The 26,283-nt window shown below is 42.2% G+C and overlaps 1 long non-coding RNA gene across 1 annotated transcript in view; it reads right to left on the bottom strand.

The window, feature by feature from the left end:
- Window positions 1-909: 909 nt before the first annotated feature.
- The window catches only part of LOC134739937 (uncharacterized), a 34,746-nt gene continuing 9,372 nt past the window's right edge, over window positions 910-26,283 (bottom strand). The window contains exons 2-3 of the long non-coding RNA XR_010127110.1: window positions 14,075-14,182; window positions 910-1,781 (exon numbers count right to left, since the gene is read on the bottom strand). This is a non-coding gene — a long non-coding RNA (uncharacterized LOC134739937). The remainder of the gene's footprint in view (window positions 1,782-14,074; window positions 14,183-26,283) is intronic.

Below are 26,283 nucleotides of genomic sequence, written 5' to 3'. Positions count from 1 at the left end.
TGGAAAAATCCAAACTATTTTATGATTCAAAATTATAGGTGAGTTTTATCTGTTTTTGTCTTAGAGTATATCTACATCATTATAACGCTTGGTGCATAAAAAACATCTGAGCATGAGTGCAAAAAGGATTATTATTGGGCTCATCTGTTATCACTAACTCCTGATCCAAATGTATCTCTCCCTGGCTTATGAAGTTATTCTTCAACTTACCCTCAGGTGACGGGAGAAAACTGAACTTATAGTACGAGATACAGCAGTACTAGGACTTTCATGCAGATGAGACTGTTTCTCCTTTCCGGTCTAGAATGAGATGGAAAGAAAGGAATGATGACTAAACAGGGTCTGACACTGGTAAAGCTGAGAAATTGGCTGCTTCATATGTGCCTCACAAAAACCCTCTGAAATGGTGTTCTTCACTTAGGAGAAAACATGCCCACAAAGGTTATGTGGTTTGCCCAAGGACACACAGCTAGTTGGTAATGGAGCCAGTTTTCAAATCCTGGGCAGATCTGATTCTGAAAGCCTCCTCATTCTATTCTACATCCCCTCCCAAGCAAGTATGGGAGAAGATGAAGGCACATTGTTTATGATATGGGTCAAGTCAGTTTGCACCAAAGTCATTAACTCATTTGACCCTTGAGGTTTCAGGCCACTGTTTGAAATACTGATGGTATGTTAGAATCATCCGGGGATGTATTGAAAATTTTTCTGATGCCTGGGCCTTACCTCCAGAGATTTTGATTTAATTGGTCTTGGGCGTAGCTAAGACAAGGATAAGATGTAAACCTCTCCAAGGATAGGATGGCTCAATCAGGGCTGAAAACCACTGGTTTAGGCCCTTTGCATTTCCAACCTCTATCCTATAAACCTTTCAACTGGTCCCATAATGGGAGTTAAAACAACAATCCATTCACTCTTTTAATTTTTTATTGTGATAAAATAGGCATTATACAAAACTAACTTTTCTTTTATTTCTTTCTTTTTTTTTTTTTTTTGAGACAGAGTCTCACTTTGTTGCCCAGGCTGGAGTACAGTGACACAATCTCAGCTCACTGCAATCTCCACCTTCCAGATTCAAGTGATTCTCCTGCCTCAGCCTCCTGAGTAGCTGGGACTACAGGCATGTGCCACCACGCCCAGCTAATTTTTGTATTTTTAGTAGAGACGGGGTTTCACCATGTTGGCCAGGCTGGTTTTGAACTCCTGAACTCAGGTGATTCCCCTGCCTCAGCCTCCCAAAACGCCAGGATTACAGGCATGAGCCACCGTACCCAGCCAAAACTGACCATTTTAAAGTGTACAATTCAGTGGTACTAAGTACATTCACAATGTTGTGCAACCATCACCACTATCTGGTTCCAGAACTTTTTTTTTAATCACAATGGGAAAAACACAATTAGTCACTCCTATTCCTCCCCTTCCCCCAGTTCCTGGCAACCATTAATCTGCTTTCTGTCTCTATGAATTTGCGTATTCTGGTCATATGATATAATCACACAATATGTGGCCTTTTGTAGATGGCTTCTTTAGGTAAGGATCGTATTTTTTTTTCCAACCTGAAGCAGAATGGATAGCATAATGTTTTCAACGTTCATCCAGTTGTAGGTGTATTAAGACTTCATTCCTTTTTATGGGTGAATAACATTCCTTGTATGGATATACCATGATTTGTTTATTCATTCATCAGTTGATGGACATTTAAGTGGTTTCCACATTTGACTTCCGTTCACTCTTCTTTCAAATGTGAGGTTCCTCAGGACACACCTTTACAAAAAGAAGAACTAGAGAGGAAGAGTTTTATAAGTTAACAATGGGACTGTAGAGTGAACCTGTGATTCGAAAGCGTGATCTCCCAACCAGCAGCACCCACATTACTTGGGGACTTATTACAAACGCAAATCCTTAGGCCCCACCACAGACCTACTGAAGGCACAAACTCTGGGGATGGGGCCAGCACTCTGTGTTTTCATAGCCCTCCAGGTGACTCAGACCCAGGCTAAAGTTTAAGAACCACTGGTGTTGGCCGGTCACAATGGCTCATGCCTGTAATCCCAGCACTTTGGGAGGTCAAGGCGGGAGGAACACCTGAGGTCAGGAGTTCGAGACCAGCCTGGCCAACATGGTAAAACCCTGTCTCTACTAAAAATACAAAATTAGCCAGGCGTGGTGGCACATGCCTGTAATCCCAGCTACTCGGGAGGCTGAGGCAGGAGAATCACTTGAACCTGGGAGGCGGAGGTTGTGGTGAGCCGAGATCACACCATTGCACTCCAGCCTGGGCAAAAAGAGAGAAACTCCATCTCAAAAAAAAAAAAAAAAAAAAAAGAACCACTGGTGTAACCAACACTAGCATGGGGCTCCAGCTCAAGGCGCTTCTGTGTGGCTTTCGCTCAGGTTGAGTCCGCCCACACTGCAAACCAAGCACCTCTGGAGCAGAGCAATCTCCAGCCCTGGGCAGCCTCCCTGGTAGTGCAGTCAAAATACTCTCATCTGCAGGATCCAGGATGTTAGTGTCACTAAATTCAGCTGGTGCATGAGACAAGGTTGACACGACACCCTCATGATCACAGCTCTCTGTAATAAACAAACACATGTTGTAAGAAAATAGTCTTAATTAGAGAGGTGCATCCTAGCAGGATCGTCTGGTTTCTGCTTCTCCTTCTGGCCTGGTGAAGATCCTGCTCTTCCCTGCCAGCCTGGATTACTCCTACTCACTCCTCCAAGCCAGTGGGTCACGTGTCAGGCCACCTCCCTGCCTCTATTCAAGTGGTTTCTCCTCCCTGTGACACCCTCCTAGTCTCTCCCCGCTCATCACATCCTCCATCCCTCATACTCAATCCACCTTCACCTCTCTCGTGAGAGCCCAATGGGGCCATCCCCTCCATCAGCCATCTCCTCTTCTCTGCCCTTATTTTTGGTACCACCATTCTTTGCTTGATCACACTGTTTGGGCATCTCTTGTTTGGGGTCATTTTTGTTATACTGTTATTTGGTCCTTACTTTTTTAGGCTTAATTCCTAACTATCAACTATTCTGTAAGCTTCAATATACATATTGTAGCAGTGGGAGAATGCTATTTAAAGCCATGACTGTGGCCACTTTCACGTAATAGGACATACATTCTCTTATTGGGAAGAAATAATACCATGAGCCTTGATGGGACTTGTAGGTGAGAAATGCAAGCTCTGGTATAGCCTGGGAAGTAGCAAAGAAAAATGAAGAACAAACTGTGTTGTGCTCTGGTGGGAAGTAACCAGAATTTGGGGATTGCAGGAAGCTGTTAGTTCAGTAGACAGCCACTTCTGGAGAAGAGCAAAGCCCAAGAAGGTAATGGCAACGCAAGGCCTTAAGGGGACATGGCAAGTGGTTTGGCTAAAGGGCAGAACATTAGGCCTTCTGCGATTGCCCCTATGATGCTGTGCTCCAATTCCTTGGCATTCAGCCAAATGCAGCCTAAGGCAGAAAGGATAGAGAAACTGGGGCCCTGTACAGCAGGTGACACGTCAGGGAAAGGGCAGTCACTGCCAGGATGCTGACAACCCTGGACCAGGAGTCTGTGAGTCCTCAGAGACAGTCTCAGGACATCTTGAGGAGGACTCGGCTTTCACAGAAGAGGAGTGGGACTCTGCTCATTAATCTTGGTACACAAGAAGAGGAGCCCAGAAGACTGGATGGCTTAGAGTCCTGCTGTGTCAGAATTATAAGTATGCAATGTCTACCATGCAGAAATAGCACAATACTGTATTTGCCTTTCTGGAAAATTCTGCTGGGATGGTGATTATGGGGTGGAGAAGACTTTGGAAGCGTTTTTTGTCTGACAGTTTGGGGGTCCAATATAATAGGCAAAAATCACAATAAAAGAGATGTGCACTAAGTATCCTATGGGTACTATATACATATATATATATATACACACACACACACACACATATATACATATATACACATATATATACGTATATATATATACACACACACACACACACACACACACATATAAAATTATTTTTTGTTTTTGAGACAGTCTTGCTCTGTTGCCCAGGCTGGAGTGTAGTGGTGCAGTCTCGGCTCACTGCAACCTCCGCCTCCCGGGTTCAAGCAATTCTCCTGCCTCAGCCTCCCGAGTAGCTGGGACTACAGGCACCCACCGCCACACCCAGTTAATTTTTGTATTTTTAGTAGAGATGGGGTTTTGCCATGCTGACCAGGCTGGTCTTGAACTCCTGGCCTCAAGTGATCTGCCCACCTCGGCCTCCCAAAGTGCTGGGATTACAGGTGTGAACCACTGCCCCTGGCCCTATTCATTATTTTTTTTTAAATAGCCAGAACAGAAACTTAACACTTTAAATAACTTTTCCGATTAAAATTATGGCAGCCCTGATACATGAACTGTGGGTGCTCAATCATCCATTTGTCTGCACACTGGAGTGGACTGAAGCTTACTTTCTAGGTGCACTTTGGCCTTGCTTCCCTATTTGCCTACCCCCTTTTGTGAACCCAGCTCATGGATCACCTTCAGTTCAAGCCACAGCCCATAGTGGGATCCTGAGCGGAAGTGTGTCAGTCCTATCCCATCTCGGCCCACGGGTAAAGCATTCGGCTCCACAGTAACTAGCCCTCCAGAATGTTAGCCCCTCAGGAACTCATCAGGATTCACACATTTCCTTAAACTCACTGCTGCCCAAGATTTGTCAAAGGCTCAGCTGTCAAGAACAGCCTTTATGAAGGACTATCACAGGGATATTTGGTCCTAACCAGTTACCAGAGAGGGCAGTGGCACAGGCACCAGAGCCAGCCTGCCTGCCTGCCTGCCTGCCTGGGTTTGAACGCTGCTTAGGGATCATGAGCTCAGTGACCTTGGGAAGCTTTCTTAGCTTTTCTGGGCCTCAGTTTACTCATCTGTAAAATGGGGATGACCATATTACAATCTCATATGGGTGTTGTAAGACTTAAGCGAGGTGATCCATGCAGAGGGCTCAGAGCTCTCACTGGCCCTCCTGACGCTCAGTAAGCACTCGCTGTTGTTGCCCCTGGTTAAATCATAGCCCCTGCAAGCACTGTGCCTGGACTCTATGATGCTGGCTCTCAGGAATGGTTTCTATTGGCTGATGCTGTGGTTTGTTGCCATTAGCCTCTATTAAAGGGAAGCCGGTGGCACTTATCACTGGGTTTATTCTGAAGAAGTTGTTGAGAACAGTTTATAACATTGCACAGTGCCCTTCTCAGAAGGCCTCTAAAGAGCTCTTTCTGAGCGGTTGCCTCTCCTGAGCCCACTGTTTTCCTCTTGTGAACATCGTGAGTGATTTAATAATCAGATTTCTCTCATCACACTGGCCCTGACAAAGTGCATATGACTTCATAGTAGGTATTTTTGTATGGACCTCATTCTTGGCTCTATTTTATGACCCCACCTCTTGATTTCTTTCTGTTAAATCATTCTATGCCTTGTAATAATAATAATTATCCACTGAGCACCTCTGTGGTCCAGGCTAGTGCTAGAACTTTATGTGAACTGGTATTAATGTCTACACTAATTCTACTGGGACGACATCATTCCCACATTAGAGGCAGAAAAATCCGGTGCCAGAAAGATGCTGGCACTTGTCCATGGTTCCTGGGAAGGAGAGAAGGAGAGCTGGGATTGCAGCCACACTGTCACACACACACCTAACTGAGGCACTCTTCCAGTATGTGAAGCATTTCTGTATCCTGTCATAAAACTTTTGGGGAGCAAGGCAAGATACAAATAAATAAATTACACTTTAAATGATGTCTCCCCTTGCTAGTTCTCTTATTTAACGGGTGGGACTATGGTTGTGGTATCGGTGCTCCAAGCCCCCAGAGGGTCCCAGGACACCATGACCAATGGCCCTGGGGTAAAATGAGGAAGAGCACAGGAAGCAGTAAAAGCAAACATGAATTCTGCTCCTGGTGCCAGAAACATGATTTTGTTGATCACAGGGCTGCCGCCTTCTGTCCCCCAAACACTGGCCTCCCTTACTCCCCTCCAGGCCCCAGAAGCAGCATCAGGACTGATGGGGTTTAGGGAGCACCTCAAGCACAGCTCCTGCACCATGCCACTAGTTACTCCAGATGGGTTATGTCATCCCACGTGGTCCTCAGGGTACTTCCTATGTGAAGTGCTGGATGTGGAGATGTCTCCGCATGTCCCTGGAAGAGGTAGCAAAGAAGACCCAGGCTCTGGAGTCTCCTGCCTACACTGGAATCCAGGATTCCTTCCTCTCTCCCTGCCTCAGTCTCCTTTTTATAAGAATATTGATACTAAAACCCCCACCTAGGAAGATGGTAAAATGTACCAGTTAAGAGCACAGAGCGAGACTCCGTCTCAAAAAAAAAAAAAAAACAAACAAACAAAAAAGAGCACAGAGCCATATGATCAGTTTGAATCCAGGCTCTGAAACTAGCTGAATATAACCCTCAGCAAGTGATTTAACCTTTCTGAGCCCACATTTAACCTTTCTGTAAAATGTAGGTAATGGTAATTACTACTTCAGAGGAGTATGAAAGAATAAAATTGATTGAGGTATAGAAAATAATTTAAACTATGCCTGGCACATAGTAGGCACCGTTTTATGTGTTGGCTCTTACTGTTATTACACATGCAAAATGCTTCTAGTGACCGTCAGTTGATGTTAGCTATTATCTCCCCCCACAGTTATGAACACAACTGCAAGCAGCGCCCTGGAAAATCTTGGTCTTGTCCAGCATATGCAAAGGGCAGGAATTCCGTGAGGAGCTCTTTGCATGAGAAACTGAATGCAAATCCTCCCAGCCCTTCTATCCTTGCCGAAGCAAGAAAGGAGGAAGACAGTGAGTACAAACCATCTTAGACGCAGCTGAGCTGCGTTTCTCAGCTCCTTAAGACAAAGAGGGCTTCATCCTTTGAATTTCAAATAAAATAAATTCCCAAGCTTAACTCTAAGCTGCATGTAGACAAATTAGCTCTGAGGCCTAATCACTGAGGATGTGTTTCTTAAGTGAATTCACATGAACAAATAGGAAACATTCTTCTTCCTTTTCTAAGTAACTCAGCCTGGGAACAAGAAGTTGACAGAAGCGGGGATGAGCCTGTGTGTGCACATGGAGCCTGGAGCTCCCAGGGAGAGGCCAACGCTCCCCTTCCCCTCTGCCCACTCTTTATAGCCGCTTTTCTGCTCTTTGCCCTCCTGAATCATTTTCTCTTATTGTCATATTTTCAGACACTGAAAAAACTACCTTGGCAAATTCGAGATGAAGTCAGAAATAGACTCAAAGGTGTTTATTAAGAAGCATTTCTAAAGGGAGAAAAACAAATTACAGAAGCAGAAGCTGCGGTTGAGCAAGAAGAGATTTGGAGGTTTCAGGTAAAGAAACAAGCATGATAGATAAAAACACAAATAGGAGATAGGACCCAAGAATCACGAAGTATTACATTTATTACTTAACCTTCATTAAATGTTCACTGCATCAAGCATACATGCATCTTATTTAATCTCTTGAGGAAAAAGGGTAGCTACAATGATCTTTATCTTTTTATAGATGGGGAAACTAAAGTATATAGAGGTTTAGGGATTTGCTGGCTTATGACTGTGCCCCTTGTGAATCAGGAAAGATTGGAGAAGATTCAGAAAAGATCCAAAAAAATAAAGACGGGATCTAAAACCCAAGATTTTTGGCCAGGCATGGTAGCTCACACTGGTAATTCCAGCACTTTGGGAGGCCGAGACAGGCAGATCACCTGAGGTCAGGAGTTTGAGACCAGCCATGGCCAACATGGTGAAACCTGTCTCTAAGAAAAAAAAAGAAAAATTAGCCAGTTGTGGTGGTGCGCACCTGTAGTCCCAGCTACTCAGGAGGCTGAGGCAGGACAGTCACTTGAACGTGGGAGGTGGAGGTTGCAATGGGCTAAGATAGCACCATTGCACTCTAGCCTGGGTGACAGAGTAAGACTCCATCTCAAAAATAAATAAATAGAATAAAATTCAAGACTTTTATGACGAGTTCTGTTAAAAGTCCTAGAATTGTTTAGCACAGTGCAAAAAGAACTGAGGATGGGAAGGGGAACAAAAGACTTTATTTCCTAGTCTCCCTGGCAACCACCCTATGTGCCAACCAATAAGCTATAAGCAAAGGATTGTGTGGCACTTCCAATGAGTCTCCTTAAAAGAGAAGAGGCAAGCCTTTCTTCTGCCCCTTCCTGCTGCCTAGAATGCAGATGTCATGGCTGGAACTCTAGCAGTCATTTTGGACCTTGAGGTGACCTTGAGAAAAGGAGCCATACCTTAGGACATGGAGCATCAAGTTAAATGTCTGGGTCCATGACATAGTGGAGCCACATACCATCCCTGGACTGCCTATCTCTGAATTTCTTTTATATGGAGGAGAAATACACTTCTATCTTGTCATAGCCACTACTACAGCATACAGAGTAAACTTAATCCTAACAGATGGACCCAGGCTTCTGCTGACAAGCATCTTGCAACAACAAAGGAAGCCAGACTTAGAATAAAGCTGATACCACAGTAGCAAAGCAGAAACAAAAAACCCAGGTATTTCCATACATCATGAAGCTGCTGGGTCAAGCTTCTCCTAAAGCTGACATTTTCATGAGACTTTCCAGTTACATGAACCAATAAATTCACTTTATTTTTTAAGCTAGTTTGAGTTGGCAGTTTTGCTACTTGCAACTGAAAGCATCATAGTTGACATGGCATTTCATTTCCAATGAAAGCAGTATAAACAGAAGTATATTTAAGTGCATCTGGGCTTTCCTTAGAGTGGAGTCATTAAATGCATACATAAGGTCTGAATGATTTTTTGAAATTACAATTATGCGCCATGTAATGTTTCAATCAGTGATAGGCCACAAAGACAACAGTGGTCCCATAAGATTATAATACCATATTTTTACTGTAACATTTCTATGTTTACATGTTTAGATACATCAATATTTAACATTGTGTTACAGTTGCTACAGTATTCAGTACAGTAATATGCTGTACAGATTTGTATCCTAGGTGGGTAGTAGGCATCTAGGTTCGTGTAGGTACACTCTATGATGTTTGCTCAATGATGGAATCACCTAATGACACATTTCTCAGAACATATCTCCATTGTTAAGTGACATTACTGTACTTAAAATTTATTGAGTCCCTAGAATGTGCCAGGTATTTGACACAAATTATCACTCATCTAGGCAACAGTACTGAATGGCAGAAATTGTTATTCCCATTTTGCAAATGAAGAAACTGAGGCTCAGGGGTTTACATAAGTTGCCCAAGGTGATATAACTAGTAAGGACACAGCTAGGAGTAAAACCCAGGCCTGCAGAGGTCCTACAGACAATCTTTGCATTACACAGAGCCCTGGCCACAACTATCTCCTAGTCCTAATGTTCTGCAAGTCTTGCTTTTTAAGCTCTGCTTTTGTTTTGGTTTTTGTTTGTTTTTTGGTTTTTTAGACAGAGTCTTGCTCTACTGCCCAGGCTGGAGTGCAGTGGCACAATCTCAGCTCACTGCAACCTCCACCACCCAAGTGATTCTCGTGCCTCAGCCTCCCAAGTAGCTGGGATTACAGGTGCACACCACCACGCCTGGCTAATTTTTGTATTTTTAGTAGAGACAGGTTTCACCATGTTGGTCAAGCTGGTCTTAAACTCCTGACTTCAAGTGATCCACCTGCCTCGGCCTCCCAAAGTGCTGGCATTACAGGTGTGAGCCACTGTGCCTAGCTTGTTTTGGGTTTTTGTTTTGTTTTGTTTTTTGCATTTTTTTGCAGAGATGGGGTCTCGCTACATTGCCCAGGCTGGTATCAAACCCCTCCCACTTTAGCCTCTCAAAGTGCTGGGATTACAGGTGGGAGCCACTGCATTCAGCCTTAAGCTTTGCTTTTGGAAACCTTTTAGCTTGGCCAATTTGGAAGAACATTTATATCGGTCTCACCAAAAAAATGGACCTGCAGTTGGGTGACTCGGTGTATGTTCACGGTCAGAGACACAAATGTCCCCTCTTTCTTGGCCACACTTGCTCTCTCTCAGAGCTCTTTGGCTCTCTCTGAGGAATGGCTCATTTGGGTACCTTGACTATTTCTTCCTCTTTGAGACGGTACATACTGTCGAGGACACATATATTAGATATTGGATCCGGCCCATGTTCGTCTTAACAAATTATACGTCTCACTAGTGTTTGTTCTTCTACTGCTGGGCTAAGTGTTTGAATTTCACTTTCATTTAAGATTTAAGGCTGGACGTTATACTCCAAAATCATTCCTGGCCTTTATTGATTAGCACTGATATAGTGCATCCAAACTGAAGATACATGACACCCAAGTCACACTGGGTTTTTGGGCCATGTTTTTCATCTATGAATAAGCACACTGAAAGAGTTTTGTTTAATATTATTGAAGTTGAAGCATGTCATGTTCATTTACTGATATGTAATTCATTATGAGCAAATGATGACTCTAAACGTGAGGTCACATGAGGTGTACTCCCTGTGATGCTATGCTATTTAGAAATGATCCCTTCTGTGGCCAGGCGTGGTGGCTCATGCCTGTAATCCCAGCACTTTGGGAGGCCGAGGCGGGTGGATCACAAGGTCAGGAGATCAAGACCATCCTGGCTAACATGGTGAAATCCCACCTCTACTAAAAAATACAAAAAATTAGCTGGGCGTGGTGGCGGGCGCCTGTAGTCCCAGCTACTCGGGAGGCTGAGGCAGGAGAATGATGTGGACCCAGGAGGCGGAGCTTGCAGTGAGCCAAGATCACGCCACTGCACTCCAGCCTGGGTGACAGAGGGAGACTCCATTTCAAAAAAAAAGAAAAAGGAAATGATCACTTCTGCTAACTATTTTTGAATATTTCAAAATACAAAAAATTAACCCCAGATAAATAAAATAAAAATGCTTGCTCTTTACCAAATTGCCATATTCCATCTTATTTGGATAAGTCATCAGTACTTCACAATCATCAATGCCAGATGCCAGTGAAAGTGGTGTGGATGGGGTATATAAATAGCAGTCATTAATATTTCTTAGAATGCTAATGACATTTTGTCTTCCCAGATAAGTCAGTCTGAATACATAAGTCACCAAAGCACAGTTTGTCATAGAATTCTGACTTAAAACACTATCCAAGCAAGTTTCCCAAATAAACAAATTATCTGGAGTGTTTACTACTCCCACAATCCACTTAAGAGCTTCATGAGTAGCCAATAGGAAACAGCAATGGGGATCTTTCTGCACCCAGGAAATAGGTATTTGCCAATAAGAACGAAAGCAAATTGAAAGGGAGAAATTCTGTGCTAAATATAATTTCTATGCCCATAAAACATCTAACAGAGCACCGTAAGAGGAGTGTATATTCGAGAAAATAAGAAGACAAGCTACAGACTGGGAGAAAATATTTACAAAAGACAGCTGATGAAGAACTGTTACGTAACATATACAGAGAACTCTTAAAAACTCAACAATAAGAATGTGAACAACCCAGTTGAAAAACTGGCAAAGATCTGAATAGACACCTCATAAAAAAAGACATAGTTTATTGTTGCCTAATTTGGCTCCTGGTGCTTTCAGGGGTGAAGACTCTGTGTGAGTTCCTTGGTTATAGAGAGTCTTTGTATGGTGGCTTTCTCAGCTGCTGGTTGTAGCAGCAATGTGCTCACTGCGTCCTGTGGGGTTAGAATGGCAGAGGTCTCTCAAAGCTTATCTTGTTCTCCAGTGGTATGCACTTTTTAATTTTTTCCCTAGCACTTTATTTACTGGGTTGAACAGGTTCAGCTTCCAGCCAGAAGGGGAGGTGTCAACAGGTAAAAACCGATTGTGGTAGCCAGGCACAATGGCTCACGCCTGTAATCCCAGCACTTTGGGAGGCTGAGATATGCAGATTGCTTGAGTTCAGAAGTTCGAGACCAGCCTAGGCAACATGGTGAAACCCTGTCTCTACCAAAAGTACAAAAATTAGCCAGGCATGGTGGTACAGACCTGTAATCCCAGCTACTTGGGAGGCAGAGGTTGCAGTGAGCTGAGACTGCACCACTGCACTCCAGCCTGGGTGACAGAGTGAGGCCCTGTCTCAAAAAAAAAAAAAAAAAAAAAACAAACAAACAAAAAAAAAAACTGTGGCTAAAGCAAAGTGGGTAAATGCAATACCCAATGATGGGTAGAGGTCCCAGCCCTAATAGAGGCAGCTGACGGAGCTCTCAGTGAAACGCACTGAGGTCTTCTCAGAAGGAAGGGAGGGACACCTCAGCTCCCCTGAAAGTGATCCACCTCCTAGTCACACTCCTGACCCAGTGTCCCAGCTATTCAGATCAGACAGACACCTCTTTTCATCTGCAGGAAGGCTGATGTTCCATGTTGAGATGGATTGTGACTCTACCCATCGCGCAAGCCTGCACCTGGAGGGCATGCCGCCTGTGGAGAGGCAGCCCCACTGAAGTGTTCAGGAAAGGCTATCCACAGGTGCACCCCATGGAGCACTACTCAGCGATAAAAAAGAATAAGATAAAGTCTTTTGCAGCAACTTGGATGGAGGTGGAGGCCATTTATTCTAAGTGAAGTAACTCAGAAATGGAAAGCCAAATACCATATGTTCTCACTTATAATTAGGGGCTAAGCTATGGCTATGCAAAGGTATACACAGTGGTGTAATGAACTCTGGAGACTCAGAAGGAGGTAAGGGGGAGGCGGGAGAGCAATGAAAAACTACATATTGGGTACACTACTCGGGTGACAGGTACACTAAAATCTCAGATTTCACCGCTATACATTTCATCCATTTAACCAAAAACCAGTTGAACCCCAAAAACTATTGAAATAAAATATAAAGATATATAGCTAGCAAAAAAGCATATAAAAATGCTCCATAGCATATGTCATTAGGGAAATGCAAATTAAAACAATGAGATACCCCTACACACCTATTAGAAAGGCCAAAATCCAAAACACCAACAATGGCAAATACTGGCAAGGATGTGGAGCAACAGGAACTCTCACTGATTGCTGTGCAGATGCAAAATGGCACAGTCACTTTGGAAGACAGATTGGCAATCTGTCACAAAAATAAATAGATTCTTACCATATGATCCAGCAAGCATGCTCCTTGGTGTTTACCCAAAAAAGTTGAAAATTTATGTCCATACAAAGACCTGGACGTGGATGTTTATAGCAGCTTTATTCATAACTGCCAAAACTTGGAAGCAACCAAGACATCCTTCAGAAGGTGAACAGATAAGTAAACTGCCATACATCCAGACAATGGAATATTATTCAGCTCTAAAAAGAAATGAGCTGTCTCAAGCTACAGAAAGACATTGAGGAAACTTAAGTGTATATTGCTAAGTGAAAAAGCCAATTGGAAAAGACTACATACTGTTAATTTCAACTTTGCAACATTTTGGAAATGGCAAAACCATGGAGAAGGTAAAACAAAATAAAAAAAAGGTTGCCAGGGATTACAACGGTGGGAGGAATGCCTAGGTGGAACACAAACTATTTGTAGAGCAGCAAACTACTCTGTATGATACTATAATGGTGGATACATGTCATTATAAATGTGTCCAAACCCACTGAATGTACAACACCAAGAGTGAACCCTAATATAAATGGTGAACTTTGGGGGATAATGAGGTGTCAGTGTTGCTTCATCAACTCTAACAAATGTACCACCTCTGGTGGGGGATGTTGTTAGTTGGGAGTCTATGCAAGTGGGTGGGTATATGAGAAATCTCTGTACTATCTGCTCAGTTTTGCTGTGAACCCTAAATCTGCTCTAAAATACAAAGTCTATTTTTAAAAGCATATGTTCAATAAACTCAATTAATATATTTAATGAACTACTTGTATGTGAAATGATAACTTAAGTTGCACATATGGCAATTTCAAAGCCTCTACACATTTGGTTAAAATGGTTATTATCCAAAGACCTTAAAAACAACTATATGCAACTCAGCTCTATTATTCTGCCCATGGAAAAATGCTACCCCCAGGTCAAATAACCAACCACAACCAAATTAATTTCGCCAAGTAATGGCAAAGGCTCAATCAGTGCCAACTCCAACTAGAAATGTCACCTTATGTCTCCATTGTCCTGGAAGGTGGTCTCAGGCTCTGAAAAGCAGAAAGTAATGTGTCTCCACTGAATGCAGTCATGGAAATAGACCAAAGAAGTTTCTGTAATCCTGGAAACAAAGCCAGACATATCATTTCAGTATAAAGGGCAGATTTTGAACAGCCCAAACACTATCAAACACCATTATCAATGCCACACCTATAGAGTTCACAAGACACACACCATTTGTGGGAGGTATAGCAGGAAAGTCCTTATGAAAAGATCAGTGCCTCTCATCTGAAATTAAAGACGTAAATGTGGGAGAACACCTTATGCAAACAATTTCTCTTCTAGAGATTAGAAAGGCATTTTCTTGCTGGTCAGAAAGATGCTACACAACTGCCATCAGCTAAAAGACTTAAAAAAAAAAAAACAACCACATAGGGAAAATAATTTTACCATGTCTCAAGAGAAGTTCATGAACATCAAAATAAAAAGTGTACATAGTTTATGCATCAGGGTATGCATTGGAGTTTGGAAGTGCAAATTAAAAAAAAAAAAAAAAAGCATATAGTCCAGCTCCCAATCTGAAGCTCTACCAAGATCTAAACTTTTAATCTTGGGTTCTTTGAAGGACCTTGAAAGGCATTTAGTCCAACCTGCTACCCAATGCAAAAATCTCTTCTAAAACATATTTGATAGTCATGCTGCTTAGAGAGAATTTGCTATTTTCTAAAACTCCCCATTCCAATGTTGGATTGGCCTGTTGGGATGTTTTTGCTTACTGTTAGCAAAACGTCCTTCCATCTAACTCCTAAACCCTGGGCCACACCCTTGCTTCTAGAACTAGAGACTAAGAATTATCCTTCCTGGCTCTAGCATTTACCAGCTGTGTGAAATTCAGCAAGTTACTGAACTCCTGTGCCTCAGCTGTATCTACTGAAAGGGAGATAACAGTACCTACCTCCTAGGGTTGAGGTGAGAATGAAATATTAGCACAGTGCCTGGCTTCTGTTGAGCACCCAATAATTATTAGCTAGTATTATCATTAGCTATTGTATACAACAACCCTTCTGATGACTATGAAATGGCAACTTCTTTATTAGGCTTGCAAGGAATAGACATTCTCAGATTACCTTAAATCAGTGATTGTCACCCTTTCTGTGGAATGCTAGAATTTGGGGTTACACACTTGAAGGCTTAAAAGGGTATCCACAATTGTCCTGGGATTCCTCTGGTCCCCATCCACATGACTGCTAGTTGAGTGTATCTTTACTTCCCTAATAGCCTCTGTCTTTGAAACCCAGAAGGTCTTTTCTCTTTGGCACTAGATTGCCATCAGGTTCCACCTCTGCTCCCTGAACTCTGACCTGCAGCAGGCTAGACTCTGACTCTATTCCCACATCATGCGGTGCTCAATTAGCAATCTAGCTTTCTAGAACTGCATAACAACAGAAATGCTCCCAAAAAAAGTCTTACACATTGCAGCTCACTTGGGAAGCATTTAAGGCAATAAAATAAACCATCACATATCCATTGAAAAGCACTGCCTTAAGTAATAGGGTTTATTTGGGGCCACCCTGAGAAACAGAGGGATCTGGAATCTCAACCTCAAAGCCAGACCGCATGGAGACTAGAGCTGGTTCAGGAGCTGGAAGGTTGCTTAGGATACAATGTGGCTCTAACAACTGGGTTATACCAGTAAATAAAATTGCCATCTGTTGAGCTCTTAATATGGGCCAGGCACTATGCCAAGCATTTTACAAGTGTTAGCTATCTCTTTTTTTTAAAAAAAAAACTGTTTAAATTGTGGAATAAAATACTCTTAGATTAGAGTGTTCAAAACAAATGTACAGTATAATGAACAATCACAAAGCAAACACTTGTGTAACTACCTGCTCTGTCAAGAAACAGAAAATGCTCAAGCACTGCAGAGTCCTCTTGTTCTGAGCACTCCCTTCAGGCCCCAGGGCCCCTCCCTTCCTAGATGTAACCACTACTCTGATGTCCGTGATCATTGTTTCCTTACTTTTTTTTTATAGTTTCCTCAACAGTCTATGCTATATAATATAAATATATAACTACATTATATAATTTATAGTTTAGTTTTGCTTATTTTTGAATTCTGAAGTAGAATCATACATATTATTTCTTTTGTTCAACATCGTGTTTATAAGATTCATTCATATTGTTCTCTATAACACAGTTAATTCCCTCTCAGTGCCGTATAGTACTCCATTATGTGACTATATCACAATCTATTTACATACATATACGTATATGTATACACACATACACATACATATATGTATATACACATACATATACATATATACACATACATACACGTATACGTATATGTATACGTGGTGTATGTGAAAAGTTCCTCTTATATACATACACCGAAGAACAAAATTACTGGGTTGTGTACTGTGCTTGTTTTTAGTCTTATTCGATAATGCCAATGTGTTTTCCAAAATGGTTATACTAACCTACATTCCATCAGCAGCATATAGATTTCCTGTTGTACTGTATCTTCACCAACAGTTGGTATCATCTGATTTTTCATATATGCCCCTCTGATGAGAGTATAAAATATTTAATTGGAGTTTTAATGTCCGGTCTTTTAAACTTTAAATACATTGAATCATACTTCATGCATTCATCTCTATCTTGCTTCTTTTGCTCAACGTTGTGTTCATAGGATTCGTCCACATTGTTGCATATGGAATCTCACTGTGTTTCTCTTTATTAATGACGCTGATCATCTTTTCATTTTTTTGACCATTTTACTATCCTCTTTTGTTAAGTGTCTGTTCAAGTATTTTGCCTGTTTATCTACTGGGCTGCCTGCCTTTTTCTTACTGATTTGTAAGAGACTTTTGTTTTTTTTAAAAAAGTCTGGAGACCAGTTCTCTGGTGGTTTTGTGTTGTAAATATCTTCTTTGGTATTCATGCGTATCTCTGTAAAGCTCACAACAACTCCAAGAAATAAATAATGTCTATGAACAGAACAATCTTAGAGAAGTTGGGTGGCTTGTTCAAGGTCACTGAGCTAGTTAGCACAAGAGGTGGGAAATCAAACTCAGATCTGCTCAGCTCGAAAGCCTGGCTCTTAAGCACTCAGCCATACTGGGAACAGAGGACATCCATCCCTCTCTAGTGCTCTATGGGTCTTCAGCCCCTTCTTCTGCACCTGCTTCTCTCTCCTCTCCTTCTTTCCTTGTGACTTTAACTTATGACTTCCATTTCCTGCCCCCTCCTTGTGTGGCCTTTCTTCTGACTCCCCAGCTCCAAACATTGTCACTCACTTGGGTTCTCCTTCAAACTCCATGAAGGACATCTCATCAGCTCCATTTGGCACTGTCCCCTTCATGGGCAGGCTTTCACCCCAGACCACGTTATGGCCATGGCTCAGGTACTTTCCCACTCCAATCGGCTGTGGCCAGGGTGGCGGAATCCCATGGTCAGCCTGCCTTTGATGGAGCTGTGGGCATGAGAGACAAGGGTGCAAAGGCTGCTCTCTAAAGCAGGTATCTCCTCTGGATCTTCACTTTTTTGACCAATCATCACCTGCTCCTTTGACATCTCATCATCCCAATGATAACTCCCATTCCATCTTTCTTCCAGGACAGTGCCTTCTTCCTCAGTCCCCACCTAAGCCCACTTAGGCATCAGCTTCCATCAGTTCTGTGGCCTAAAAAACTGTTAAATGGAGCCACTCCTCTCCATGGCCAGCCTCCACCCGAGTCCAGGCTATCATCTCTCACCTGGACTCCCAAAATAGCTACCCCAGGTGCTCTTCACATCTACTTTTCCATCTTCCCAGTCCATTCCCTGTACGGCAGCCAGAGGCACCTGTTCAAAATGCCTATCTCATCATGTCAGATTGCATGAAATTCCCTTTGGCTTCTCCTTTCTCTTGGGATAAGGACCAAAACCCTCAAGATGAATCGCAAGGCCCTGCAAGGTCTGGCCCGTGCCTCCCTCTTCACTCCCCACCTGGCTCTCTGCTCTCTGCCCCTAGGGGATCTGTTCAGTCCTGCTGATACACCAGGTTCCCTCTACCACAGGACCCTTGCACTGTCTACGCTGCCTGGAATGTTAAGGCTGCAAGAAAACATGTGGTCTCATTTGCACTCTCATTGAGGTACAACCTGAATGGTAAGAAACGTGGTATCTATCATTTAAATTTTCCATACCTTTTGACACAGTATTTCCACTTCTTTTTTTTTCTTTTTTTGCAAGACAGAGTCTCGCTCTGTGGCCCAGGCTGGAGTGCAGTGGCTTGATCTCAGCTCACCGTAACCTCCACCTCCTGGGTCCAAGCAATTCTCCTGCCTCTGCCTCCCAAGTAGCTGGGATTACAGGTACACGCCACCACGCCCAGCTAATTTTTATATTTTTAGTAGAGACGGGGTTTTGCCCTGTTGGCTAGGCTGGTCTCAAACTCTTGACCTCAGGTGATCTGCCCATCTCACCCTCCCAAAGTGCTGGGATTACAGATGTCATAGTGAGCCAGTGTGAGCCATCACGCCCAGCCAGTATTCCCACTTCTCTGAATCTGTCCTTTAGAAATATGACCACAGACTATATAAAAAGGTATATAGAAAAATTGTTTGTAAATCCTTGTAATAGTGAAAATGGAAACGGTACACATATCTATCAACAAGATACTAGTCAAATAAACTATAATACATCCATAGCATGAAATATTATTCAGACATTAAAAAGAATGAGGTAGACTTCCTTGTGTTCATGTGAGAGGATATCCCAGATATATGAAGCTAAAAAACAAAATTCAAAAGTGTATGATTCCCCTTTTATGCTTTAAAAATACATTGCATACATATTTTTAAAAGTTGCAAAAATACGCACAAACTGGTTGACAGTGGCTATGTCTGGGGAGGAAGGATGAGCTGACAGGTCATATTTTTTCCTATGTTATGTATTTCAGTAATATTTGATATTGCTATTTTATTACTATAATATTATAATCTGAAAAAATCTAATACAGTGAAAAAGATATGTGCATAATTAAATCTGCCATGTCTAACTTCTCCCTAGAATGTAAGCTCTATGAAGTCATCAAATGTTTCTATCCTATTCACTGTTATTTACTCCAAAGCCTAGTCAGTGCCAGGCACATAATATGTGCTCATTAAACATTTATTAACGTGATACCCACTCAGTCCTCCACAAACAGACCCCTGGCTACTTCCTCCCTGGAGTTGTACCCCATAGTTTAAAAAAGTTGTAAAACTGCTTGACTTTTTTATGTCAGTCACATCATGCTATGTGCTGACACTCAGCTTCAGGGACTTCACACCAGTACCGCACTCAAATCAGGTTCCCATTCTTGACTTAGGCAAATACTTTTTCTCAGACCCAAGTCAGGACTTCACAATTTGTCCCTGTTGAAGTTCATTGTTTTGTTCATGCCTGTCAAGGTATTTTGAAACTCAACCCGACTCTAACCCAATACACATCCTACCAGCTTTATATTGCCTGCGCATTTACGATGCATTATGTTTTCTTCCATTTAATTATAAAAAATGAAAACAGTACAGGGCAGAGCCTAGGACAGAATCCCGCAGCCCTCCCTGAGCAATGATCTCCCTGTTGACTTAGAGGGGTCTGGGCCTTCTGTTTGCTTCTCAGACACAGGAAGCTCATTCCCACCTCAGAGCCTCTGTGCTTGGCACTCACTCCACTTGGAATGCTCTCCCTCCAGATTGTAGCTCCTCCATGATCTTCAGGACTCAGCTCCAAGGCTTTCTCACCAGAAAGGGCTTCCTACTACCTAGTCTAAAAGGATCCCCGTCCCGCATTCCACATTACCCTGTTTTGTTTTCTTTAAGGCACTTGTCAATTGCTAAAGTTACCTTGTTCATATTTTTCATTTACCTATTTATTACCTGCTCCTTCCCCCTACCCCAGTGTCAGTGGGGATATTGTCTGCCTTATCCACTGCTCCAGTGCCTGGAGCACTGTAGCCAGTCAGTATTTCCCATGTGACTGAATAATAGACAGAGTTGGTCAAATACCTTGACACCTACTTGCACTGTCTTCTAGACCCATGACTCCATTTTACCTGCAAGGATGGTCCTGGGACTACTGTACAACACATTTTCTTCAGGTTTGGAGGAGTCAATAAACACAAATTTATTCTCTCATAGTTCTGGAGGCCAGAAGTCCCATACCTGTTTCAGTGGGCCAAAATCAAGGTGCCAAAAGACCTCACTCCTCCAGCAGCTCTGCAGGGAGAATCTTCCCCACCTCTTCCAGTTCCCGCTGGCTGCAGTGTTCCTCAGTGTGTAGCTGCCTCACTCCAATCTCCATCGCCAGCATTTTTAAATCTTTCCTGCTCCATCTTTAAATCACCTATTCCTCTGCGTGTGTCATTATTTCTCTGTCTCCTTCTTATACAAGGATACATTTAATGGCATTTAGGGCCTAACTGGCTAATCCAGGATAATCTCTCCAACTCAAGATCCTTAACTTAATCACCTCTACAAAGCCTTTACCAAATAAGGTAACATTCATAGGTTTCAAGTATTAGGACCTGGTATCTTCAGGGGCCACCATTCAGCCCAACAGAGGTTATTACTCATTTCGTGAAATGCCTTTGGAAAACTGAGACATACGATGTGTCCAGATTTCTCTTTTCCACCTCTCGGGTAGGGCCTGCCACAGAGGAGAGCTCTGTAAATGCTTCTTGAACGAGTAGATGAATAGAAGATGTTGTTCCACTCTACCATTCCCCACCCCAGCCCTCAAAAAGAGAAAAGAATGGGTCTACGACTCCTTTAGCATAACTGGTTTCCCCAGTTCACAGACGCTTGAGAAGCTGGGGGGTTTCGGAAATGGGGAAGCTCTTCATAACTGGTGGCCATCTGACATGCTGCCAATACCTATTGGGAGGGATACAGAATTACTGAATGAGCAACAAGACTAAAATTATTTACAAATGAGCTTTGCCCACTACAGAGGGTATGGGCTTTGCTCATATTTGATTTCTCTCTCTCCCCAGCACTCTGAAGAGGTTTGTATTGTAGCCAAATTAATTCTTTGGCTACTGAATAGGAGGATGGGAGAGGGAGACCAAATGGCACTGGATAGACAGGAGGAAATTAGTTTATCTTCTCCAAATAGAAGGGACCCCTGATGCACTTCATATAAAAGTACATCATCTTGGGAGGAGGCCAATCAAACCCCTAACAGGGTTATTTCATAATAAAAACTATTCTAAAGCCCCTGGTCTGGACCCCAGAGTTGGATCAGAAACCTGGTTCTCTGCTGTTGGAGCAGGTTATTCTACAGTTAGCATATTTATTGCTCTTTCATAATTCCTTATCAAAACCAAATATTTACTCCTTGGTGCTCATCCCCAAGACACCCCACCCATGATGGAGTTCTCTTGAGGTATCAGATAATGGGGTTTGGCACCCTCAGATTGCACCTGGGGTAGATCCCAGGGTCCCCACTGCGAGCGCAGGGGGAAAGGCTCTGAAAGCTGAGGGCCGAGGTGAGTCACCCTGTCTCAGCATCACGGTGGTGCTGTAACGGTGCTCAAGACCTCCCCTCTCCCAGTCCACAAGAAAAGGGACTCTGATGGAAGCAGGGGTGAGGCTGAGGACAACTAAGTGGACTACTATAAGGTAGTCCACCTTATAATAGACTATAAGGTGGAGAGAAAGAGGAGATTCTGTTCTCTCCCTACCCCTGGTGTAAACACTGAGAAGGCCAAATGGGCATAGTAAAGGGCCAAGGGCAAAGAGGGATGCTCAAGTCTACCTTCAAAGACAAAGAAGGGGTTTTTGAGATTTCCATGTGGTTCAAGCCAGCACAACAGCATAGGAGCCCAGATGCAAACTCAGGCACAATGGTCCTAGCTAGAGCGGGATGTGCACTTGTGGGGCAGGCCCTCCTGACCATGGTGTAATAACTCTGCTGTTGAAGCCTGGGGACGCCATTCCATGGAGAGCTGCTTGCTTTGTGGGAGCTACAACAGGCTGTAGCATTTTCTTGACTATGTATTAGAATTCTGGGTTGGTGCCACAGTTTTCTGGAAAACACATCAGTGCAATTATAAAGCACACCAATGGGACAATATGATATATTCAGCAACATTCTCAACAAACTAGTCCCTTTGACTCCCATTATAGCCTTCTATTATACAAATAGAGGCACGTGTGTTTTGTGGTTGAGGAAAAGAATGCTCATCACTAGTTCTTACTTGCAGTGACTTATCTGTGAATTTCTAAAGTGGCTAAACCCCTTCTGAAGGACATAATGAACCACGGAAATGGAAACAAAAATTATCTCACCTATGTGCAATGCCCATACTATAAAGTTTGAAACAAGGAGATCAAGGGTTTTAGAGCATCAGATAAGACTGTAAAAGTTTCACAGGTTAATTTTGTTGCAAACCTGGTCCTTTTAAAAAGTACAAAACTCTATAAAGGAAGAGACTGATAGATATAACCGTATAAAAAGTAAAGACTTCTGAATCTACATAAATCTATCTTATCTGTATACACATAAATCTACCATAAATAAAGTTAAAAGACAAATAGCAAGTCAGGAAAAAATCTTGCAATTTATAACATAAAGGGATATTTTATTTAAAATATAAAGAGCTTTCACAATTCATTAAGAGAAAGGTGAACACTCTAAAAGAAAGGTAAGCAATTTACAAAAAAATGAAATACAAATCATCAATAAGCAGAGATACAACTGAAATAAGCTGGAGATGAAATTCTCTCCTCAGACTGAAAGATGAAAAAGAATCATCCGTACAGCACCTATGAGACCACGAGGAAATGGGAATTCTCACACACACTGGCAAAGTTTGGCAATTTGAAAATTGTAAATGTGCATCCACTTTGACTTGGCAATTCCATTTACAGAAAAGCACCCTAAAGAAATAATCATAGGCTGGGCACGGTGGCTCAAACCTGTAATCCCAGCACTTTGGGAGGCTGAGGCAGGTGGATCACCTGGGGTCAGGAGTTCGAGACTAGCCTGGCCAACATGGTGAAACCCTGTCTCTACTAAAATTACAAAAAAATAAAAAATAAAAAATTAGCCAGACGTGGTGGCAAGCACTTGTAGTCCCAGCTACTTGGGAGGCTGAGGCAGGGGAACAGCTTGAACCCGGGAGGCGGAGGTTGCAGTGAGCCTGGGCAACAGAACAAGACTCCATCTCCAAAAAAAAAAAAAAAAAAGAAAGAGAAAGAAATAATCGTAGATGTACAAAAAGATTTAGCTACACACAACATTTACTGCAGCACTGTCAATAATATATAGAAATATCGGAAAAACCTAAATGCCAAAACTGGGGATTAGTCAAAAATATTATAGTTTAAGAACCAATCACTAGAATATTATAGTCTCTAAAAGCGATTATTTAAAAAGTGATTATATTGATCTATATTGGCTGTGTTATCATATAGTTCTAGATATTTAATATCTATAAGGTGGCTTGGTTTGGAGATTGGGGATCTAAAGGTATATAAATATATTATTAATAATGCGTGGCATTACATATATATCAAAATATTAACACTTATTTATAGGCTTATAACTCTTATTTATGCCTTTCATTTCCTTCTGAATTTTTTGCAATGATTGCTTTCTGTGCAAGGGAAAAAATACAACTACTTCATAAAGATAGGATGCACATATGGGCAAATACTCTTAAGCTGGAAACATCTTTTTTGGCCACTGGCAACTCACAGAGTAAACAAAAAAGACTAAAGTGCATCATTTAAAATTAGGGTAGCCATATAATTTATCATCTAAACCAGGACACTTTTGATTCTGAAAGGGGAAGCTATTAATAATTTTACTGGGACAAGTAGCATAATCCAGGACTTCCTAGGCAGACTCAGCTGTTTGGTCAGCTTACTTAGAATGAAAATTTTATATACTCTGTCTACAAAAATGACCCAGTGTTGGAGTGTTCAAGGGTAAGCCACAAACGTAGAGACTACCCTTTTATCAGTACGATTGGTTGTAGTTTTTAAACATGCCGACCAGATGGTTAAAGGATTTTGAAAAGTTCATCTTTCTCACCTAATTAGCTTGTTTGGATCGACAGAGCTCTAATTTTAGAGATTTGTTCTTGAAAAAAAGTATTTATCAAAGAAATATACCACTTAAGACCAGGCATGGTGGCTCATGCCTGTAATCCCAGCACTTTGGGAGGCTGAGGGGGGCGGATCACCTGAGGTCGGGAGTTCAAGACCAGCCTGACCAACATGGAGAAACCCCCTCTCTACTAAAAATACAAAATTAGCTGGGTGTGGTGGCACATGCCTGTAATCCCAGCTACCAGGGAGGCTGAGGCAGGAGAATCGCTTGAACTTGGGAGGCAGAGGTTGCAGTGAGCCGAGATTGCGCCATTGCACTCCAGCCTGGGCAACAAGAGTGAAACTCCATCTCAAAAAAAAAAAAGAAAGAAAAAAAAGAAATATACCACTTGACTAAGAACACACTGTATTATTACCTATACTATGTCATATTGCAGATTTTAATCTTGGAAACACTGTGCAACTCTTTTAAAGTCTTCTTGATTCCAAACTTCCTGAGACTCACCTGGTTTCCACTAAGGTCTTTATACAGGGAACTGTTATCTCTGTGACCTGAGGCTCTTACTTAAGATGGCCACTATTCACATCCTTCAGCCCTGGGTCACTCTGCCCACCAGCTATTTATATCCTCCCTGCCTTTCGCAGGGGGGCTCAAGTTTCTCCTCTCTCCTGAGACTTTGCTGCCCACCACAGCCATCCTTGCTGCTCAGCCTCCTGTGACATTTATTACCTGCACATCAGATCAGCATCTTCTCACAGGCTATCCTGTTTCCTAATTATTGATTGCACACAATCTCCCTCAAACTAAATAAGCTCCTCGTGAGAAGCAACTATTCTTAGTCTATACCACGTGGCACTTGGCACTCGGCCAGGCAAGGTAAGTCTGTCAACCTCTCTTATCCCGATTATAAAGTGGGGGTTGTAATTCCTTTGTATACTCCACCTCCAACACAAACTGGGGTAGTAACTAGGCATTATAAGAGATAATTTTTTTAATTAGCCAAATTCCCTGAATGCCAGGGTATTTGCGTAAGTAGAAAAATCAAAGCCTTCTCAACTGAAGCAAGGCCTTTTCCTCTTTAAAACACCATGAAATGACACACACTACAGATTCAGAACAAACTTAGAAGAGAACAAATCTGTTGAAGAATAGTGTCCCATGTGTTAAAAAATGGCTGCATAGGTAAAGGATAAAAGCTTGGACAGGCTGTGTTAACATCTGCAATGCTATCACTCCCATCTTACAATATTTTACTTGTATTTTTATTCTCCCTGTAGAAGGCCAATATGGAGCTCATCCATTGATCAATTCCCCAACATTTGTGCCCTCCTTCCTAAGAGTCCAGAACCTGCCATTACTTGGCATCGATTACAACCTAAGCAATGCATGTTGCTAAATCAATCATGGGTCAATCTATAATTGAAATAACACTCTTTGCACCTCCCCGCTGCCAAATTTATTAAACTAATATAAATGTCAATGTCTCTTTCTTCCAAGCCTAGCTTAGGATGACTTAAGCCCTAACTGAAGTGTGAACAACCAAAATTAGATACCGAGGCTCTTATATTTATTCCATGACCCAAGGCACTATGTTTCTCATACACAAAAGAAACCTTGGGAAATCTGCCAACTCAAATGTATTACTTGTAAATGGCATCACTCTGCAATACCAACGTATAACCACACATGTGGTTGGCAAGGGAGGGTGACTCCTTTTCCAGCAAAAAGTAAAATTCCCAGGTGAACTGGTAACACATACAAAGAGACATCAATAACACCATTCTTTCTGCTAGTCCATCTAGCACCTGAGTGAGCATCAGGAAAAGGCTCACCTGCTTCAAAAAAACTCTAATCTGTTAGAAAATAGTCTTTATATTCCCGATTCTGTTAGAATAAGCTACTTTACTGCCATCTGCCAGAAAAATTATCATAATATATCTCTGATGTCTGTGATTTGAACACTGACTCCCTAGAAGGGACACAATTGTGCAGTGTACAACCTACACAGCAGTGCTGGCCAGGTGTTTAATAACTTTGGAATACAGTAAACCAGTAGGGGGGAGCCATGCTTTATTTTACTTCCTCTCTGAGCCTCAGTTTCATCATCCATACATTGGCAATAATAAGAGCTAT

This window comes from Pongo pygmaeus, chromosome 6, assembly GCF_028885625.2.
Source record: "Pongo pygmaeus isolate AG05252 chromosome 6, NHGRI_mPonPyg2-v2.0_pri, whole genome shotgun sequence".
NCBI classification, from domain to species: Eukaryota; Metazoa; Chordata; class Mammalia; order Primates; family Hominidae; genus Pongo; species Pongo pygmaeus.
The sequence above is the reverse complement of the archived record's forward strand: the minus strand, read 5'-3'. Positions and strand labels throughout refer to the sequence as shown.